This window comes from Procambarus clarkii, chromosome 91, assembly GCF_040958095.1.
Source record: "Procambarus clarkii isolate CNS0578487 chromosome 91, FALCON_Pclarkii_2.0, whole genome shotgun sequence".
Lineage (NCBI taxonomy): Eukaryota > Metazoa > Arthropoda > Malacostraca > Decapoda > Cambaridae > Procambarus > Procambarus clarkii.
In genome coordinates this window covers 354,138-375,497 of record NC_091240.1, presented here as the reverse complement: position 1 = coordinate 375,497, position 21,360 = coordinate 354,138, and the positions used below count along the sequence as shown (strand labels likewise).

The window sequence follows — 21,360 nt, the reverse complement described above, 5'->3', positions numbered from 1 at the left end:
AGAATTCCTTACTAGTCAGTATATTACTGTCTAAAAGCTAAGTACGTACGAATTCGTGACTATTGACGCTAGTCACAATAGGCACTATCTAAACAGGAGGATGGGTTGAATAATGACGTAACTCTTCCCCTAATGAATCACTTCTCTACTCAAATTATGTTAATTACATTTGCTTGTTGTCAATCAATTTATGCACAAAGAAATCACATTAATGTGATATACTAATGAGAAAATAAGTAGGAAACATGAGGATACTATCCTATGTACTGCGTACTCCCAGGCAAGTGGTCAACACCACAACATGGTAAAAACATTGCAATCTGGCATTCAACTGAATCTTATAGTGTTCCTGAGACTTCCACTGAAGCCTAATCAGAGAAGCGAATAGTAGCAGGTAGAATTCCCCGACTACAAGCTAGAGCGTATGGGGGCATTGTGTGAAACCCTGGTTTATATTTCAGTGGAAGCGGTTAAATTTATGTACCTTACGTTGAGGTGATTCAGAAGAACAAGGTCCCCGATGCCAATCTCTGACCAGGCCTCATGGTGGTCTGGTCAATCAAACTTTTGGACGGGACTGATTTGCTTTACGCTTCCAATGTCTTCGATGCTATCCTACTCGCAATCATTACAATCTGGAGGGCTACTAATATGAGGCCAGCAACGTTAACATTTCTGTAACAAAGGTGGCCATGATGATGATTGATGAAGATTAAGCCACCCAAAAGGTGGCACGGGTATGAATAGCCCGTAAGTGGTGGCCCTTTGAAGCCTATTACCAGTATCAAGAGCTGATACTGGAGATCTGTGGAGGTGCGACCTGCAGCCCTACGTGACGGGAGATGTCTCCCGAAGGTTGTCATGGGTTGGGAGAGGTTTATATATGTGGCGGGTGTTCCCCATGTTGACAGAGGTCACGACCTCTCCGCAGGGTGCAGTCGCACCTCCACAGATCTCCTGTATCAGCTAATGATACTGGTAATGACTCCAAAGGGCAACCACTTACGGGCTATTCATGCCCGTGCCACCTTTTGGGTGGCTTAATCTTCATCAATCAATGCCATGTTGAGGGAGGCCTTGTTTAGGATTTGAGAGGTCAATGGGATAGCATTAGTTGATCACGTCAAACAGTTTCCTCTCGATCTCTACTTTCTAATACAACCTGGTTTTTCTTCCACATTAATAAACAAATGGTAAGTGTGTTCCTGTAGTTAATTAAGAAGTTTACCTCTAATTGTTTAAAAAGCTTTAATTTACGTTAATCTCTAAATATGTTTAGGGATAATAGAATACATGGAAGCTAGCAACAAGGTTAATTACTGTCTAATTGATTTTGATTGATTTTGATATCAGACATATTTTAAACTATAACACTTCAGTTAGTCGCTGGGAAGTATTTCCGTGTGATGACACTCTTAAGTGTAACAAGGGCACTTCTCTGTGTGTGGCGGGCAGGGGCCGTGACCCTCTAGCTCTTGACATTAAGCCAGATTTTTTTGTCGAGCGCAGCGGGAGCACGACGGTCTCCGCCCAGCCGTCCCCACTGTTGCTGACTACAGGTAACACACTATAACATGATCACTGTTAACTGTCGTTGTTATACTCCAGTTGTTCAGAAAACTGTTCACCACTTGGTTAGGTATTTATCCTCGATCAGACCACATTCACAACCCCAGTTATAATTATAATTGTGCGGCGTTCGAGGCTCTGGGACGGTGGTGGGTGGGTGTATTTACTAGTTTATTTGTTTTTAGCTGCTTCTGTCTGCAGACTCGAGCTATTTAGCTCTTGAACCCCGGCTTTCTAACCAATAAATTTTTCCTCTTATGTCCTACTACATATATGTGTGCTCTAGAGAGCACACGCGCTCGCTCACACTCTAGAGCCGGTGGCCGAGCGAACAGCACGCTGAACACGTGATCCTGTGATTGCCGGGTGCCGTCGAGAAACCATGGGCAGCTTCTTTCACCCTATGCCCCTGTTACCTAGCAGTAAATAGGTATCCTGGGTGTTAGTCAGTTGTCACGGGCTGCTTCCTGGGGTATGTGTGTGTGTGTGGTGTGGGGAAAAAATAGTAGTAGTAGAAACAGTTGATTGACAGTTGAGAGGCGGGCCGAAAGAGCAGAGCTCAATATCCCCGCAAGCACAACTAGGTGAATACTACTTCCATCTTCAGACAAGTCGACTTGAGAATGGTCCAGGACGGACCGAAACGTTGTCGTCCCTATACACTTTCTAGTGTGGTGTTTGGTCAACATTATCGGAGCGTTGCTTCTCCAGGAGCTGCTTTTGTGCCTTGATCATATGAAGCAATTTATTGCGTGCTTTTGTTATCACTCACTAGAGGTCTTGCTAAACTGCATATGTGATACACCTACACCTCGGGTTGTATAATGTGCTGTATTAGTTTAGTGTTGTATAACAGCGGAGTGTCTCACACACCTGCTCGGAATTAATGGAAACCCGCTAGATCTTGAGGTAATGCCGCACATACCTGGCGTCAAGTGTACTTTTGAAGTGTAAGTACTATTCTGACGACTATTTTTTTTCATTACCTATTTTTAGTCTTTCAAGCTTGGTGTCTTTTGAGCAGTTTATTTACTGTTGTTCTAAGTACTGAGTCTCTGGTGTTTCACCTGAACGATGCCCAAGTCACTAGAGGAATTAATTGAACATCTCCTGGGGCCTCTTGACACTTTTGTTGCAACATTTAAAGTTTAAGTAAGTAAAGTTTAAGTAAGTTAAGTATTTGGGTTTTGGGTAATGGCAGCTGCTGAAACTGGATAAGTTATTAAAGGAGGCGGCCAGTGAAGGAAAGGCATCCGGTAGCCAGACTCCGGACAGGTGAGCATGAACCCGGGTCGGCGCGGGTTCACTCTCGCCTGAGAGTCGACCTGGTGGCGGCACAACCACTACAGCAGTGTGTGGCGACCTGGGGGCCAGTCACGAAGCAGTTACGCAAGTACTTACGAAAGTGTACATCTTTCCTCAATCTTTGACGCCTTTGGTTACATTTATTAAACAGTTTACAAGCATGAAAATCTGCCAATCAACTGTTGTTATTGTTATAAACAGCCTCCTGGTGCTTAGCTCATTAACTGTTTAATAATTGTAAACAAAGCCGCCAAAGATTGATAAAAGATATACAGGTTCGTAAGTGCTTGCGTAACTGCTTTGTGAATCTGGCCTCTGGTGGCGGCACAACCACTACAGCAGTATGTTTTATTAAGTAGGTAAATATGTCAAACATCTGTTTAGACTTGGACAATTACAAATCTAAAATGTTAACCAGAAAAATGAATATTATCGTGATGAATAATTGCGCAGTCACTCATACGCACCAGTTAAGAATTTATTTTAAACACTTTTACAATCGGCTACTTGGTCTTCAAAATACAAATTAAATTAAAATAAACTATATTACAAACACACACACACACACACTATATATATTTTAGAAATGTAAAATGTGTGATTACTTTCAACCAGCATATATTGTCAACAATGACTTGTGAAAGTGTTCAAGAAGTAATAAGTAACGTACAGTCGTAGACTCGTTTATTCTGAATAAATCTTGCACCTTTAGTACACATATTAATAACCTCCTGGAGAGGTGCAGTGCAGAAATTAAGCAGAAACGATCTTTGTCCTTCAATGTATTTTTTTCCGGGGAGTGTATAAATAGATTCTTACCCCTTCCACCCCCCCCCCCCCCCCCCATCTCCCCATTAACAAAAATATCACTTATAATACAAATTAATCTTTCACTTTACAAAAAATTAAAACACGTTTGTTTGTTTTTCAAGGTAGTAAATAAAACATTTTGTTAATATCTGGCACCTTTAAATGTGGATCACCATAGCAGAGCACTTAACATAGAGGATATAACATAACATATAACATTGAGGGTGCTCAGCGCCACACTTGGTCCGGGAGACATCTCCCGTCACGCAGGGTGCAGTTGCGCCTCCACAGATCTCCAGTATCATCTTTTGATACTGGTAATGGCTCGAAAGGGCCACCACTTACGGGCTATTCATGCCCGTGCCACCTCTTGGGTGGCTTAATCTTCGTCAATCATTGAGGGCGCTCAGGGCGCTGAAGCCACTTCACGTTCCTTCTCTCATATCTGTGATTGACTTGTCAAGAACAACATTGCTCTCCCGCACGAGCCAGGGGAGAGGGGTTGCGTAGCAGCAACAAGCTAATCAACACCGCCTCATACTGCACACCCTGCACAAAAAATGTATATATTACAAACATTACTACTCAGCGTTACTATGAGGCAGTCTCCCCTCTCAATAGTAAATGCTAACGCAGTGGAAACTTAGTGTAGGGAACATTAATCCCTGCACATTGGCTCTCCATGTTAAGATCGGCCCGCGGGTCTTCGGTGAGAAGTGAGACGACACACGAGTGCATCCTTCATAACAATAAACTTAAAATGGAAAGTTCCTCCTAGTGTTAAATATGTTGTACACGTGATAAACCTTAGAGGGCCCAAGATACACTCGGACTGACTGAATATGTAGGAAGGTACGACTTTGCACGGACTGGCTAATGTATGTACAGTTAGAAAAGTTAGATACGGATCTTTCCTATCTAACTTGTCAATCTATCTATTTGTCTATCCTAGGGTAGGTTTCCTTCCCCGCCAACCATGTCCAGCGTCAGGTGTGTGTTTGGGGTCATCGTGTCACGATTAATAATTTCGTAAACTGCCATAACAAGTCTGTTCAAAGTTAACTGAAGTAGCAAATTATGTGCAGGAAAAAGTAATACAGTGCTAAAGCGGGCAATAGTGCTTAACAGATAGAACATATTTTAGGGGTTGTATTGAACTCTGCACGCCGTGCCTCTGCCGTACACAGGCCGTGCCTCTGCCGCACACAGGCCGTGCCTCTGCCGCACACAGGCCGTGCCTCTGCCGCACACAGGCCGTGCCTCTGCCGCACACAGGCCGTGCCTCTGCCGCACACAGGCCGTGCCTCTGCCGCACACAGGCCGTGCCTCTGCCGCACACAGGCCGTGCCTCTGCCGCACACAGGCCGTGCCTCTGCCGCACACAGGCCGTGCCTCTGCCGCACACAGGCCGTGCCTCTGCCGCACACAGGCCGTGCCTCTGCCGCACACAGGCCGTGCCTCTGCCGTACACAGGCCGTGCCTCTGCCGCACACAGGCCGTGCCTCTGCCGCACACAGGCCGTGCCTCTGCCGCACACAGGCCGTGCCTCTGCCGCACACAGGCCGTGCCTCTGCCGCACACAGGCCGTGCCTCTGCCGCACACAGGCCGTGCCTCTGCCGTACACAGGCCGTGCCGTCGTGACAGTATTAAAAAGCCTTATGGCGGGCGTCAACAAGGTATTGAGGCGGGCAACCTACACCACAAGGCGGAATAGATAAAATATCTTTAAAACAGAAAAAATAGTAAAGCAACAACAGAACTTCCTCAGGGTGCAAACTACAACAGTCTTCTAACTCCCGGGTATCTATTTGCAGTAAGGTGAACAGGGGCATCAGGCGTAACGAAACATGGCCAAACGCCTAGTTCTGCTTCAGTCGTTGGATTTGGCCTACGGCTTAGTTGCCTAAACTGAAGAAATTGCAGTTTTGTTCGAGTAATCATCATGAGAGAGGAGGAAAACAGTGAGAAGGGGTCGAGCCGAGGGTACTGAGTGTGGGGGTGCGGGGGGGGTGATGGGGGGGTGAGGGAGGTGTGTGGGAGGAGTGAGACTGAGAGGAACACGAGGAAGTGCTGCTGGCCGCAGGTGGGTGGAGAGTGTTAATAAATGTGGCGAGAGAGGCTGCGGTCACCAGCCCAAGGTAAGTGAATCATGGTGGTGAGGTTGAAGGATTCTTGGGGCCCCTCTGCCCCCCTGTACCCCCTGTACCCCCTGTACCCCCTGTACCCCTGTACCCCTGCACCTCCTGTACCTTCCTGCACCTTCCTGCACCTTCCTGCACCTTCCTGCACCTCTACTATACACCCCCTCCACCATCCACTCCACCCCCCCCCCCTCCCACACACACACACACACACACACACACACACACACACACACACACACACACACACACACACACACACACACACACGCGCGCGCGCGCGTGCGTGTGCACGAGACCCTCATTTGTAGAAATGTTACAATAGAGCCCAGGTGCTGTGACTGCTTTGGAAGCAGCAGCTATGAGAGCAGCTACGTCCCGGAAGCTGCAAAGTGTAACAGCTGTGTATAGCATATTTTACAACATCCGTGTATCGTTTAGCAACTCTGGAGCTTTCCGGGCCCTATATGCAGCAAATGTGAGACCCACTCTTGAATATGCAGCCCCAGTATGGAGCCCTTACCTGAAAAAAGACAAAGAGAAACTAGAAAAGGTCCAAAGATATGCAAAGAGACTCGTTCCAGGTGTGAAGGGATTGAGCTGTGAAGAAAGACTGAGAGAACTGGACCTTACACACAGGAGGAAAAGAGAGATGGGGGACATGATAACAACATAAAAGATTCTACGGGAAATTGACAAAGTAGACAAAACAGCATTGTTCAAAGTTTGGAGCAGCTGAACCGAGGGGTCATAAAACTGCAAATGAGTCATATAAACAGGAAGAACGTTTTCAGTGTTAGAGCTGTCAATAAATGGAATAGGCTAGATGCAGGAGCCGTTGAAGCAAATTCGATTCAAATTTTAAATGTAAAATGATGCAAGCGTGATCTAAGAACATTGGGAAGGCAGAGCTAGTAGCCTAGCTCGACCCTGCAGGCACATCTAGGCGAGTACACAAACATTAGCTTCACTGCTGGAGGAAAACTTGTATATATGACCTCCTCCTCCTCCTCCTCCTCCTCCTCCTCGTGACCCAGACTCTTGCAGCAAAGATTCAGTCGTCGTGGGTTGCGTCAACCCGTCCTCGACTCGTGTCCATTACAACCAGAGGTCGACTCCACAGACGCATTCATAAATTCTTACATGTTGCTCATTCAAAACGCGAATTTTCTCATATAAATTATTGTATAATATGTTAGCATATTATGCATATATAGGTTAGGTGTTTAGGTTCTGTTGGCGATTATTTGTATTTATAGTACGTGGGTGAAGCATTTATAGCGTTGTGGTTCAAACAAAATTCGTCAGTGAAGCACTTGTTCCGGAAGTGTTAGAACTTCATCAGTTGAGTCGTGTTTAAACCGTTTTTCATTCTTAAACAGCTGGGGTTTGGCGGGTGGATGGAATCACTTTTGGGTCTTTGTTTGGAGGACGAGCTGGGTGCTATGTACTGGTGGCGGGCGTGTTCGTCAGGCTACTGCAGTGTTTCAGTGGACGAGTCCATGGTGTCCCCGACCACTACTTTTCTCCCAGTTATCATTGGTCAAATTATCAGACATCAAGAACATCTTACTGTGGGAATTACTCAGATTAGGCAAAACTTTTAATTAATGTTGTCAAAGATGTTAAAAAAAATTAAAGTATAAAATAGAGTATAAAAGTAAGAGGATTAGCTTGGTATTGTGAGCTTACACTATATTGGGGTTTAGTTTCCGAACCCGTCATGTGCATCTGTAAACTTTTATGCACCACTACTCGCAGAATGGGCATATAGGTTGTATAATATATATATATTTTTTAATTTAATTAATTTATGTATAATGATTGAGAAGTTAGGATGGGAGGTGAGAGGGCGGGGGTTGTCTGGGGTTCCTCACTGCCCACGCCAGCGACCTCGTCAGGGTAGAAGCAAGACAATGTGTTGGTACAGTCTGCACACCATCAACAAAAAATGAGGCTGTTCGTCTGGTTTAAGCAATAACCTTATGCTCTAAAACTGATTTTTAGGCAGCAATCTCTGCCGGCTTTGCTGAGGAGGCATAATGTTTTGACATGGCGTGCGTGTGTGAATTAGTGTCTCCCCATAGTTACTTGGCCATTATCCCATTACAACAGGTGTTGCAGCATTACTTATTGACTGCCTGCTGACCCAGCACACCCGTCCAGGCACTTCTTACAACACGGGTCTCAGTCTTGTTCAGTGGTAAAGCATCTGAATGCACAAGCCACATGCTCCTGCCGCCCTAAACCATATATGACTTTAATATCCTCACTCCCCCCTGCTGCTTACACCGCCTCAGTGTATGTATGTATACTGAGTGTGTTAGTCATGGGCTATGTTCAAGACTAAATTATTTGGTGTTATACTATTGTGGTGGCATTAATAATGGTCCCGCGGTTGATACGCCACAAGTCCGACACCAAACTAGACTTGTTAATACGGACACCAGTTTCTCTTATGGTAGCTCCTTGCCCCAACATCCCCCTAACACCAACTCCGCCCAACACCAGAGCCCACCAAGGTAAGTCAGGGCACATGCGCCCCTCACGGGACCATGACAAGTGGTGGGAACTCAGAGTGGGAAGAACATAACTCTTCGGAAGCAACAGAGGGCGCGAGGACCATGTCAGGGGCACCATCACGTCGAGAAACTGACCCAGTGTTTGTCAACATGGGATCTCCAGCATGCTTGCTCAAGGACCACCACCTGACTGACTTTCTCCCTCACCACCACCACCTCTCTCTCGCTCCTTGTTCCTTCGTTTATAACAAACATCTCAAATAAAAGAAGTGGTAATACAATTAACTATTGTATTAAATTATATTAGCGTGCTTGTGGTAATATATTAAATAAAGTTAAATAATTTGGTCTATTACCCGAAGCAAAAACATTTAACAGGCCCGCTTGCTTGCGTCAGCTCTTGGGCCTCGCCTTTCGGCTGCCTTTCGCTTATTTCAGCGGCTTCAAACCATCGACATACCTGCTCTTGAAATTAAGTCTGAAACAAGTATCAACTTTACGGGCTATTCATGCCCATGCCACCACCTCTTGGGTGGTTTGATTGATGAAGATTAATCAGTCGCAACTACCGTTCATTCCTCGTAGTCGTTACACTGAAAGATGCTTCATTATCTGCATGTATCTTAGTGTGATTCGTGTGTGTTTCATGTATCTTGTTGTATAGTGTGGCCTTTATCCCGCCAAGGCTCACATTGTTGCCGTCACAGTAAGGTCACGCTCCCTCTACCTAAACCAAGACTGTTCAGGGACCAGGCTTGCAACACGCTTCTCCACGCCGTTGTTTTTATATTTGTAGGTGTGGACTCCACACTGGGGATGAACATTCTAGTGCAAGCCTAACACAGTGCACCAAGCTATAGACTTCGTTGACAAAGTTCCTAAATATTACACAAGCATTGGTCAGCTTGGTGTGTTCCACTGATGAACACTTTTGTTGTCTGCCTCGGGTCTCAGGCTTCCTGTTGTCGACTATTATATTTACTTTGTTTCTGCCTCCATCAGTTGTCTCCCCTCATTCGTTTAATCAGTTTACTTCCTCCAGGACCTCCACAAATATCGTTGCATGGTTGCAGTTCCTCAGTTAAGTCGTTGATGTAATATCGGGACCATCATTTCTTTATTATGCACCCCATACCCATCACGTGGGCGGTGGGGGGAAAGGGTTTGAGGCATATAATGGGGTCCAGGAACTGAATCCCAGAGTTCGTTTAGCTAAGCAAGTGACAGTCTTTTGAAGCTAGTTACACAATTGTTAATGTTGTATATACACGTACATACATATGTGGATCATTTGTAAATCATTTACACAAATATATATGCATATTGATAATCTTTATATATCACAAGTGATTCAACAAGAGGCTAACAACAGTCACTTTTACATCTATAGTGAGTCACACAGTTACTAGTCTAGCTCCACACCCACCCAACTGGGCGGCAGCTTTACAGTCATGTGCTCCACACTCACCCAACTGGGCGGCAGCTTTACAGTCATGTGCTGCACACTCACCCAACTGGGCGGCAGCTTTACAGTCATGTGCTCCACACTCACCCAACTGGGCGGCAGCTTTACAGTCATGTGCTCCACACTCACCCAACTGGGCGGCAGCTTTACAGTCATGTGCTCCACACTCACCCAACTGGGCGGCAGCTTTACAGTCATGTGCTCCACACTCACCCAACTGGGCGGCAGCTTTACAGTCATGTGCTCCACACTCACCCAACTGGGCGGCAGCTTTACAGTCATGTGCTCCACACTCACCCAACTGGGCGGCAGCTTTACAGTCATGTGCTCCACACTCACCCAACTGGGCGGCAGCTTTACAGTCATGTGCTCCACACTCACCCAACTGGGCGGCAGCTTTACAGTCATGTGCTCCACACTCACCCAACTGGGCGGCAGCTTTACAGTCATGTGCTCCACACTCACCCAACTGGGCGGCAGCTTTACAGTCATGTGCTCCACACTCACCCAACTGGGCGGCAGCTTTACAGTCATGTGCTCCACACTCACCCAACTGGGCGGCAGCTTTACAGTCATATGCTCCACACCCACCCAACTGGGCGGCAGCTTTACAGTCATGTGCTCCACACCCACCCAACTGGGCGGCAGCTTTAGTCATGTGCTCCACACCCACCCAACTGGGCGGCAGCTTTACAGTCATGTGCTCCACACCCACCCAACTGGGCGGCAGCTTTACAGTCATGTGCTCCACACCCACCCAACTGGGCGGCAGCTTTACAGTCATGTGCAGGCTGCACCTACAGTAAGCAAATTTTGGATACTTGGCTAATATTCCCGTCAGTAACATCATTATGAATGAAGTACTTACACATTTCTTGGACACTATTGATGGTGTTATCTCTGAATTCTGCGATTTTTCACATTCCATTATATAATGACGCAAAGCATGCGAATAGTTGTCTGCTGACAGAGTTTACATTTGGTCACGTCTACATCAGCAGAGGTTACAAACTCCCAGAGGTACTTGTAGCCGAGCAAGTATCATGAAATAAATTTTCTTCTAATGGACAATGTAGCCTATTTTCTCTACCATTATCTAGTTAAACATATAATGGGGTAGTTTGTAATATTATTTACAATAGTGTATAATACTTGACGCAGGAAACATCATTAGCTTCCTTGATTAAATTTTCAGAATATTTTTAGTTTAGATCTGTGTCTGGTCCTACTTTTATTGACGATTTTTTGAGGAAAAATTATTAGAAATTCCGACCATTGGGAGCGTGTGTAGAGGATATAGGTAATGATAATTATAAGCTGTTGCCTTTGTGGTGCTTGGCAACTGCGTGTCCCGTCATATAACTCTAGTCAGACATGACTGATGACCTCCCGTAGGTCACTGGTGGTTTAACAAAGTATTAGGACCGGGTATACCTAACCAGTTGGTTGATATTAGAGCAACATTATTAGATTACCTTAACCAATTCACCTCAGGGCATGCTAGGCTAGTTAGGCTCGCATCAGCTTTACATGGACCCCAAAAAGGTCCTGCCAGCTAGGCATGAACACGGTAACTTGCCCGGGGAACTTCTTCACTCTGGACACTGGGAATGTGGTAACATACACACTGTGTATGTTGGAGAGTATGGGGGAGGAACACACAGTGTATGTTGGAGAGTATGGGGGAGGAACACACAGCGTATGCTGGAGAGTATGGGGGAGGAACACACTGTGTATGTTGGAGAGTATGGGGGAGGAACACACAGTGTATGTTGGAGAGTATGGGGAGGAACACACAGCGTATGCTGGAGAGTATGGGGGAGGAACACACTGTGTATGCTGGAGAGTATGGGGGAGGAACACACTGTGTATGCTGGAGAGTATGGGGGAGGAACACACTGTGTATGCTGGAGAGTATGGGGGAGGAACACACTGTGTATGCTGGAGAGTATGGGGGAGGAACACACTGTGTATGCTGGAGAGTATGGGGGAGGAACACACTGTGTATGCTGGAGAGTATGGGAGAGGAACACACTGTGTATGCTGGAGAGTATGGGGAAGGAACACACTGTGTATGCTGGAGAGTATGGGGGAGGAACACACAGCGTATGCTGGAGAGTATGGGGGAGGAACACACTGTGTATGCTGGAGAGTATGGGGGAGGAACACACAGCGTATGTTGGAGAGTATGGGGGAGGAACACACAGTGTATGTTGGAGAGTATGGGGGAGGAACACACAGCGTATGCTGGAGAGTATGGGGGAGGAACACACTGTGTATGCTGGAGAGTATGGGGGAGGAACACACTGTGTATGCTGGAGAGTATGGGGGAGGAACACACTGTGTATGCTGGAGAGTATGGGGAAGGAACACACTGTGTATGCTGGAGAGTATGGGGGAGGAACACACTGTGTATGCTGGAGAGTATGGGGGAGGTACACACTGTATGCTGGAGAGTATGGGGGAGGAACACACTGTGTATGCTGGAGAGTATGGGGGAGGAACACACTGTGTATGCTGGAGAGTATGGGGAAGGAACACACTGTGTATGCTGGAGAGTATGGGGGAGGTACACACTGTATGCTGGAGAGTATGGGGGAGGAACACACTGTGTATGCTGGAGAGTATGGGGGAGGAACACACTGTGTATGCTGGAGAGTATGGGGAAGGAACACACTGTGTATGCTGGAGAGTATGGGGAAGGAACACACTGTGTATGCTGGAGAGTATGGGGGAGGAACACACTGTGTATGCTGGAGAGTATGGGGAAGGAACACACTGTGTATGCTGGAGAGTATGGGGAAGGAACACACTGTGTATGCTGGAGAGTATGGGGGAGGAACACACTGTGTATGCTGGAGCACGTCTCAGTATTAGTCACAGAGGCCACAACTTGCAAGTCACGCCTGCCTGCCTGCCACACGGAGAAATAACGCCAAAATCTTCAATTACAAGCAAAGTTTTCACAGAATATAACTCGGCATCATTAACATCAATATAAATTGTTTTTCGCCAAATACATCGGTCACAGGAGAAACCCACACAGTAACATAATTCATCGTACACTTTCTAAACGCGAATTTTTTTTGCTTTGGTATTTGTAGAAGCCGAGCGGAGATGCATGAGACAGACGGGCTTTGGGTATCATGACTTGAGGGCGGGAGCAGGCGAGAGGGTAGCCTAGCGCCTACTTAATTAATACTGACAATCCAAGCCATCCTCCTAATAGCCATTTCTTTTATTAAGACATTTAGGTACATCTGCATTTGTGCAGTTACCCCTAGACTATATGAAGGGAGTACAGTGTGTTAAAAAACTATCTACGTGATACTAAAATCCCCATCACACAGGATGGTTAGTCATACTGAGACATGTGATAAGTAGTCTGCACTGGCAGACTCTGGGTGCATTATGAGGATATCAACAAAAGAGTGAGTAAGGCAGTAGTGATACTAAAAGTCCCCATCTCGCAGGATGGTTAGTCATACAGTGCCATGTGTTCAGTAGCCTGCACTAGCAAGTTTTGGGTGCAATATGAGGATATCTTCAAGAATACGAGAGTGAATAATGTAATTGCAAAGTTCTAGGTACCTCATGCCAACGGGTCTGAATGGTCTGATTACTGGGCATTTGATGATGTAGTGTGCAAGATCATGTCCCGGTTCCTGCTGACAGAATGCATGTGGTGTGCTCAGGATTGGGAGACCCGTCACCTGTAGCCACCTGCCACAGGTAACGGTAACCCAACCTGATCCTGGCAACCAGTGTGTCGCACAGTCTGGTGAACGTTTTGTACTACCTCCCAATAGCACGTCGCATTTTGACTATGTACTTTACCTAAGGCCAAAAACTGTCGTACTAGAAAATGGTAGCGGCTCGAGAAATTGACATACTGTTCCGTTTTCTGTTCGTGGGTCCTCTGTTAGGTTAGGATACGGCACTTTAGTACAAAAGTTACTTGACGTTTGGAACGCTCACGAGAACGGACTGAAAGCATTAAACCTACATATTAGGCTGTGGAACCATTTGTCAGTCGCTAGGTCGAAATATTGTAATGTTTCATGTCTTTAAGGTTTTAACATTTTGCCCGAAAGGAAGAGTTTCATTAGCGAGACACGGCGTCCAACCACTTGGGCTGGACGGTAGGGCAACGGTCTCGCTTCATGCAAGTCGGCGTTCAATCCCCGACCGTCTAAGTGGCTGGGCACAATTCCTTCCCCCTGTCTCATCCCAAAACATTATCCTGATCCCTTCTTAGTGCTATATAGTCGTAATTGCTTGGTACTTTCCGCTGATAATTCCCCCCCCCCCCCTCCCTCATCTTGATAGTAGGTGGAGTTTGCATGAAGGGTTTATCCTCCCGATGACTGCACCTCCCTCCTCCTGTAAGGAAACACGCCTTCAGCCTCTCACAGGAAGGGAAGACGAGGTTTGCCTTGACGGATCAGTTGACATCTGGTGTCTATGGTGTTAGTTTTTGTTACATATACTGCGAGTTACTCTCTCTGTAAGGTTACTAATGTCACTGTAAATGTCTTGATGATAAACATTGATTTTTAACGAGATATTTGTATATAATGCGAGAAATATATAGGAACTGAAAAATGTGTCAACACTTGCTGAAGGTTGAGAAAGCTTCTGACTGCTCTAGAATGAACCGTAGGAAACTCGACATTCTTGGATAAGCATATCACTGGTTTGGTGTTGGACTTCAAGCCTTAATAACTCTTAAGAACTCTTAAGGGTTATCAAGGCCACACAATTAATAGCTTAACGACCTACCAGCAAGAATACTTTATTCCTGGACACAGTCCAGATCTACAGATCGTAGAAACGGTTGGGTTACATCAGACCATCAGAATGAATGGCTGTGGAGTTCACCAAGAATGTGCTAAATATACAGGCCGGTCCCTCCGTGCTTAACTGTGCATTAACTAACGTACATAAACAATTGTATTTGTTTTTTTTTTATGACATGAAACATTTATCTTGACAGTCGGGTATCAGATTTATTGAGCCCAGGCTGACATTATCTTAAGTTTGGATTTAAGAGTGTAGCAAGACAATGGGACCGATCACGTCTCGCGCGGGCGTGCGTGCACGCACGCACACGCAGGCACGCAAACGCTCGCACGTGCACGCACGCACGCACGCACGCAAACGCAGGCACGTGCACGCACGCACACGCACGCACGCGCACGCACACGCAGGCACGCAAACGCTCGTGGGGTGTCAACCCGTCCTCCTAACCGAGCGTCACATTTTGACGTATATTTCCCTCGAGGTCAAAAACTGTCGTGCTAGAAAATTGTAGCGGCTTGTTAAATTGACGTAATATCCCGTTTTCTGTTCGTGGGTCCTCTAGCAGGAGAGGCACTTTAGTACGACTCTGACGTTGAGAACTCTGGCGCGAACAGGCTGGATGAATGACGTCATAGTTACCACCACAACCGGAAGGGATGTATGACGTCACTGATAGCGAGACACCTGGATGTATGGCGTCACTGGTAGCGACAATAGGAGAGGATGTGTGACGTCACTGGTAGCGAGACCCGGGGAATGTGCAGCCTCATGTCCTCACAGCTCAGCTCTCCTCATATATCACGAAAAACCAGCATGCAACATCCTGTTGTTGTGTGCCTCACTGACGCCCAGTAGGCCTAATGAATTTGGTAATTCTTATTATTATTTTAATGAAGACGAGATCACTGATGCGTTGTTAATACTATCCGGTAAATAACAAATCCACAAGGGCCGTGACGAGGATTCGAACCTGCGTCCGGGAGCAACCCAGACACTGCCTTAATCGACTGAGCTATTAGTCGATTATTGTAGTACTATCCGGTAATACAGGATGCCTAGCCTGAGGCGGGTTCGCCTATCCAGGTGGAGAGTGCCCGTGCCAACCTCTGCTTTTCCCGCTGCAAACATTTTGACATAATATATCAGACTGTATGTGAAGTCCTCAGTAATGTCTATGCTGATAAAGAACTAATGCTTTAATCATAAACCAAATTATTGAAGTGTTCTCCGCTAATTATTTACGTCAGAAGTTCACTACGGGCTCGCCATAGCCCTTGCTATTTGGAACTTTTTGTTCCAAGTAGCGAATATTAAACAACAATAACAATCTTACGTCAGTCACGCGGGACGCTGGGACAAGCAGCCTCGCCTCAAGTCTTATAATTTTCAATCCATTTCCAGTTGACGTAATAGCAATGATTCTTTAACAAAACTAAAATGTTTATCGTGAAAACTATTCCATCCCAGAACCAGCTCGGGGTGCTCACTAGGTAACACACAAGCCATCACCCATCCCGTGGGTGATGTGGGAACATCACCCACTGAGTGCACCCGGGTCCCTTCTCGCCAGCGTTCCTATTTTGAGATATATACAAGAGTTGTTACATTCTTGTACAGCCACTAGTACGCGTAGCGTTTCGGGCAGGTCCCTGGAATACGATCCCCGCCGCGAAGAATCGTTGTTACAACCAAGTACACATTTTACTGTTGAGTTAAACAGAGGCTACAGTTAAGGAATTGCGCCCAGTAAATCATCCCCGGCCAGGATACGAACCCATGACAAAGCGCTCGCGGAACGCCAGGCGAGTGTCTTACCACTACACCACGGAGACTGTTATCGTCAAGAAACTGTCGAACTAAAGTGCCTTCTTGCTAGAGGACCCACGAACAGAAAACGGGATTTTACGTCAATTTCACGAGCCGCTACAATTTTCTAGTACGACCATTTTTGGCCTTATGTGAAGTATGTCAAAACGCTGGAGGACTGGCTGAGCCATCACCGCTGCCCGGGGCTGCTGTTATGGGTCAAGAACATATCTGATTTATAAAGCATATAGACGACCTGACTCCGGGACACTAGGTGTTGGGCTGAGACACGTGCTGGACACTAGGTGTTATCTCATCTCAGGCTTATCTCATCCACAGACAATCTTATCTCAACGGTATTTATAGTAAAGACGAGCTAGAAAAATCACCGACGGGGTGTTGTACTCTCCGTGACCTCCAGGGGCCTCTAACCCCACCGTCAACGCTCGCTAAAGTTGCCGCTGGGAAGGACGAACTGTGACAGTCGCCGCCGGAGGGGGTAGTTTATTGTGCACCCCATACTCATCCTATGAGCGGTAGCGCAAAAAGGATCACAGAGGGCACAAACGGTCTTTATCAGACCTCAACGGAGATTATTATATTAACAATTTCATCTATCCTTCATACACCTTATAATTCAGGTAGGAATTATAACAACATTCAGCTGCACGGAGTAAAAATAAGTAGCTCGGGCTATGGTGAGCTTTAGTGTTTTTGTTCATAATGTTCATAGTAGAAAATAAAAATTGTGAGAATCTGTTACTTTCCCGACGCCACTAATAAGAGGATAGATCTAAGGTAAGCAATTTTTAATATTTTAAATTTACTAAGTGTGTTTCAGTTAAGAATGCATTAGCTCTTTTGTTCGAAAAAAAATTACATTATGATTTGCTACATGTAATAATGATTTGATTTAATTGACAGCAACATATAACTTCTTCAGTTTGATATTCGTCATACTATTAAGAATGTAATATATTTAAACAAAACCTTACTTGAAATGCATTGCTCGTCACAGGTCGACATCCAAGGAGAGGTATAAATGGTTTAGTCAACTTCGTCATCTATAAATATACAGATTAATTTAGTTAGCCAAAGTTAATTTATTTTGAAACGTAGACCTGCCTTCTTGTAAACTTTAGATTCCTTTAGACAGACCAACCAGCAAGTATACTTTAGCCCTTAACATGTCTAGGACTAAAGTAAAGTTTTGTGTGTGTGTGTATGTGTGTGTGTGTGTGTGTGTATGTATGTATGTATGCGTAAAAAATTAACGTAGTTATGTTTAATTACGAACCCCCGTTACCGGTACCATAGGTTGTGGTGGAGAAGGTACCGCCGTAATGGTTCAAGATATGATCCGGGGAGCCGGTCGGCCAAGCGGACAGCACGCTGGACTTGTGATCCTGTGGTCCCGGGTTCGATCCCAGGCGCCAGCGAGAAACAATAGGCAGTGTTTCTTTCACCCTATGCCCCTGTTACCTAGCAGTAAAATAGGTACCTGGATGTTAGTCAGCTGTCACGGGGTGCTTCCTGGGGGTGGAGGCCTGGTCGAGGACCGGGCCGCGGGGACACTAAAGCCCCGAAATAATCTCAAGATAACCTCAAGATAACCCAGTCCGTGTTCTGAGATGCGTGATAACTCTTATAGTTATTTTGGTGTCCCTAGTCGAGGAGGAAGTTTGAGATAGACTATTTAAAGTAAGAAAATGAATATTATTATTTTTGTCATGATAATGGTTATAAGTCATCAATTCGAAGCAGTTCTGATATCCGTGGGGAATCCAACTGCTGTAGAAGTGGCCCGAGGTGGAGTGGAGCTGCATGGGTTCGTGGTCTAGCGGCGTCTGTGTGGCTTGGTGTGAGCTCGTGTAGATACTGTAAGCTAAACATGATATGTTGGTGGAGGAGTTTGAGTGCGCGTGCGTGCCGACCGTTGCCAGTTTAACGTTTGTTTCTTTGTACAAATGTGCCTCTCAACTGTCAATCAACTGTTACTAACTACTAATTAACTTCATTATATTTTACACACACACACACACACACACACACACACACACACACACACACACACACACACACACACACACACACACACACAGAGGAAGCAGCCCGTAATAGCTGACTAACTCCCAGATACCTATTTACTGCTAGGTAACGGGGGCATTCAGGATGAAAGAAACTTTGCCCATTTGTTTCTGCCTGGCGCGGGAAACGAACCAGCGCCGCAGAATTAAGTCCTGCGCGCTATCCACCAGGCTACCAGGCCCCGTGTGTGTGTGTGTGTGTGTGTGTGTGTGTGTGTGTGTGTGTGTGTGTGTACTCTGCCAAGCAACAACTTCCTAGTCCAACTTTTCGATCTCCTTGTCTGTTATTGAAATGACTTCCATTCCTCCTGTTTCTCATTGTATTCTCTTTTGGAGTTGCAGACTGAATTTGCCTCGACGATCTCTTGCAACCCGTTTCATCTACTGTGACTCTTATGTGAAGTCTTTGTTGTCTCTCTTGCTCATCTGCCTCTCAGGCCTCCACCTCTACTCTCAAGTGCTACACCCGCACACTCTGGGTAAGGTTCACATTGCCGTACAGTTGTAAGTCCTGTAAAATAACCTCACAATAATAAAAAAGTGTCTAGGGAAAAAGTGAAACACAACTGTGACAACTTCAATATACTGTATAATGGGGAACAATAGACATGACGTAGAACAAGCAATGAACATCCAGAAAGATTTATATGGGTGAAATAGCGCCTCTAAAGCACTGATCAATGATTATACTATACAGATTATACTGTGCAAGATAAATGGTGGTTAAGCAAGTCCCAGCTGTGTCTGGGTACAAGTGACAGGATGAACAACCAAGAGGGTTTTTTTCTTATTGGGGAGTGTTGTACATGCTGCTATGGCAGTGTGTCCACTCACAGGATGAGTGGCGCTGCCCAATACTGTCACTATGGCGGTGTGTCCACTCACAGGATGAGTGGCGCTGCCCAATACTGTCACTATGGCGGTGTGTCCACTCACAGGATGAGTGGCGCTGCCCAATACTGTCACTATGGCGGTGTGTCCACTCACAGGATGAGTGGCGCTGCCCAATACTGTCACTATGGCGGTGTGTCCACTCACAGGATGAGTGGCGCTGCCCAATACTGTCACTATGGCGGTGTCCACTCACATGATGAGTGGCTCTGCCCAATACTGTCACTATGGCGGTGTGTCCACTCACAGGATGAGTGACGCTGCCCAATACTGTCACTATGGCGGTATGTCCACTCACATGAGTGGCGCTGCCCAATACTGTCACTATGGCGGTGTCCACTCACATGATGAGTGGCGCTGCCCAATACTGTCACTATGGCGGTGTGTCTACTCACAGGATGAGTGACGCTGCCCAATACTGTCACTATGACGGTGTGTCCACTCACAGGATGAGTGGCGCTGCCCAATAAACTCGCCCCTCGGGGCAAAATTAACAAAAAATAATGTTCCAACAATGTCATGTCATCCTGGGTTAAAACCCGTGTACATTTTCTAATGAAATACTCCCGCATACCTTGGTCCACGTGTCTGCCTAGTTGATACCCATTGTGTCTGCCTAGTTGATACCCATTGTGTCTGCCTAGTGCTGGATTGATGCCCATAAGTATGTTGTGTCTAGATCATGTACCTCTCCGTCTACTAACAGGATTCAGAAATCTGTTTTTTTAACCTAACAGTAAATTAAAAAAAAGGCGCATCGTCGTTCGTGAGGGCCAGAGCCACAGGCCAGTATGTGGGCCTGTGGCCAGATTCACGAAAGCACTTACGCAAACACTTACGAACCTGTATATCTTTTCTCAATCTTTGGCGGCTTTGTTTCCAATTATTAAACAGTTAATGAGCTCCGAGGCACCAGGAGGCTGTTTATAACTATAACAACAGTTGATTGGGAAGTTTTTATGCTTGTAAACTGTTTAATAAATGTAACTAAAGCCGTCAAAGATTGAGGAAAGATGTACACGTTCGTAAGTGCTTGCGTAAGTGCTTTCGTGAACCTGTGGGCCTGGGCGCCCGGGGCCGCTCCTGGTGGAGGCAAGACGTTAACCCGAGCCGCAGGTTAACTGCTCGTAAAACGAAACTTAAAACGAAACAATACGGGAAAGATACTCTCTGAGCTGAAACTTCCTCCCGGCAATTCCCGGGAATTTCCAGTTGGTCTGTCATTATTATTTTCACTGGTGGGTACAGGTGTAGACTAGCAGTATCCTGCTGGCAGTCTTGGAGCTCTTCGTTCCCACAGCTCATCTTGGGCTTCCCTGGAACACGACTCGCCAATTGGTTTACAATCGGGTCCATAATTACTGCTGGGTAAAGAGGGACGAGCAGTTAAGCTTCAGTTCCCAGTCAATCTACCCAGCTCATGGTTAGGTTGCTCTCTTCTCCAGCATGAATACTGCTATTAGAAATCTTATGTTCCATTCGAAGTGTCATTAGACGAAAACTCATAGATCTTAGAACTAGCAGGTCCATTGTTCATCACAATGTGTCAAGTAAAACATGTGTTATGGGGCAAGTAACAACATCAGCAGACTAGCAGACGTTGTCACAGCTTGAGTGAGACTTGGCTACAGGTATCTCTGGCTGTTGGGCTTGTCTAGAGATCTAGATGAAGTAGTGTGAGCACACAGTGGCGCCGGTGGCTGTGTGGCCTATGCTAGACACGTAATCCTGTGGCCCGGGTTCGATTCCCGGCTCAGGCGAGAAACAATGGGCAGAGTTTCTTTTACCCTGATGCTCATGTTACCTAGCAGTAAATAGGTACCTGGGAGCTGTTACGGGCTGCTTCCTGGGGTGGGTGGTTGGGTGGGGGTGTGGGTGTGTGTAGAAAAAAAATAGTAACAGTTGATTGACAGCTGAGAGGCGGGCCGGCAGAGCAGAGCTCAGCCCCCGCAAGCACAAC

The 21,360-nt window shown here is 46.2% G+C and overlaps 1 protein-coding gene across 4 annotated transcripts in view; it reads left to right on the top strand.

The window, feature by feature from the left end:
• LOC123773877 (ATP-sensitive inward rectifier potassium channel 12) overlaps positions 1–21,360 on the top strand; it is a 125,963-nt gene that overhangs the window by 28,850 nt on the left and 75,753 nt on the right. Inside the window, exon 1 of one of the 4 annotated variants that reach the window (XM_069318599.1) lies at positions 18,853–18,988. The exons of the other annotated variants lie outside the window; for them this stretch is intronic. The gene's annotated coding sequence lies outside the window, so the exon portion shown is untranslated. Of the gene's footprint in view, positions 1–18,852; positions 18,989–21,360 lie in introns of those variants that run through there. 4 annotated transcript variants of the gene reach the window in all.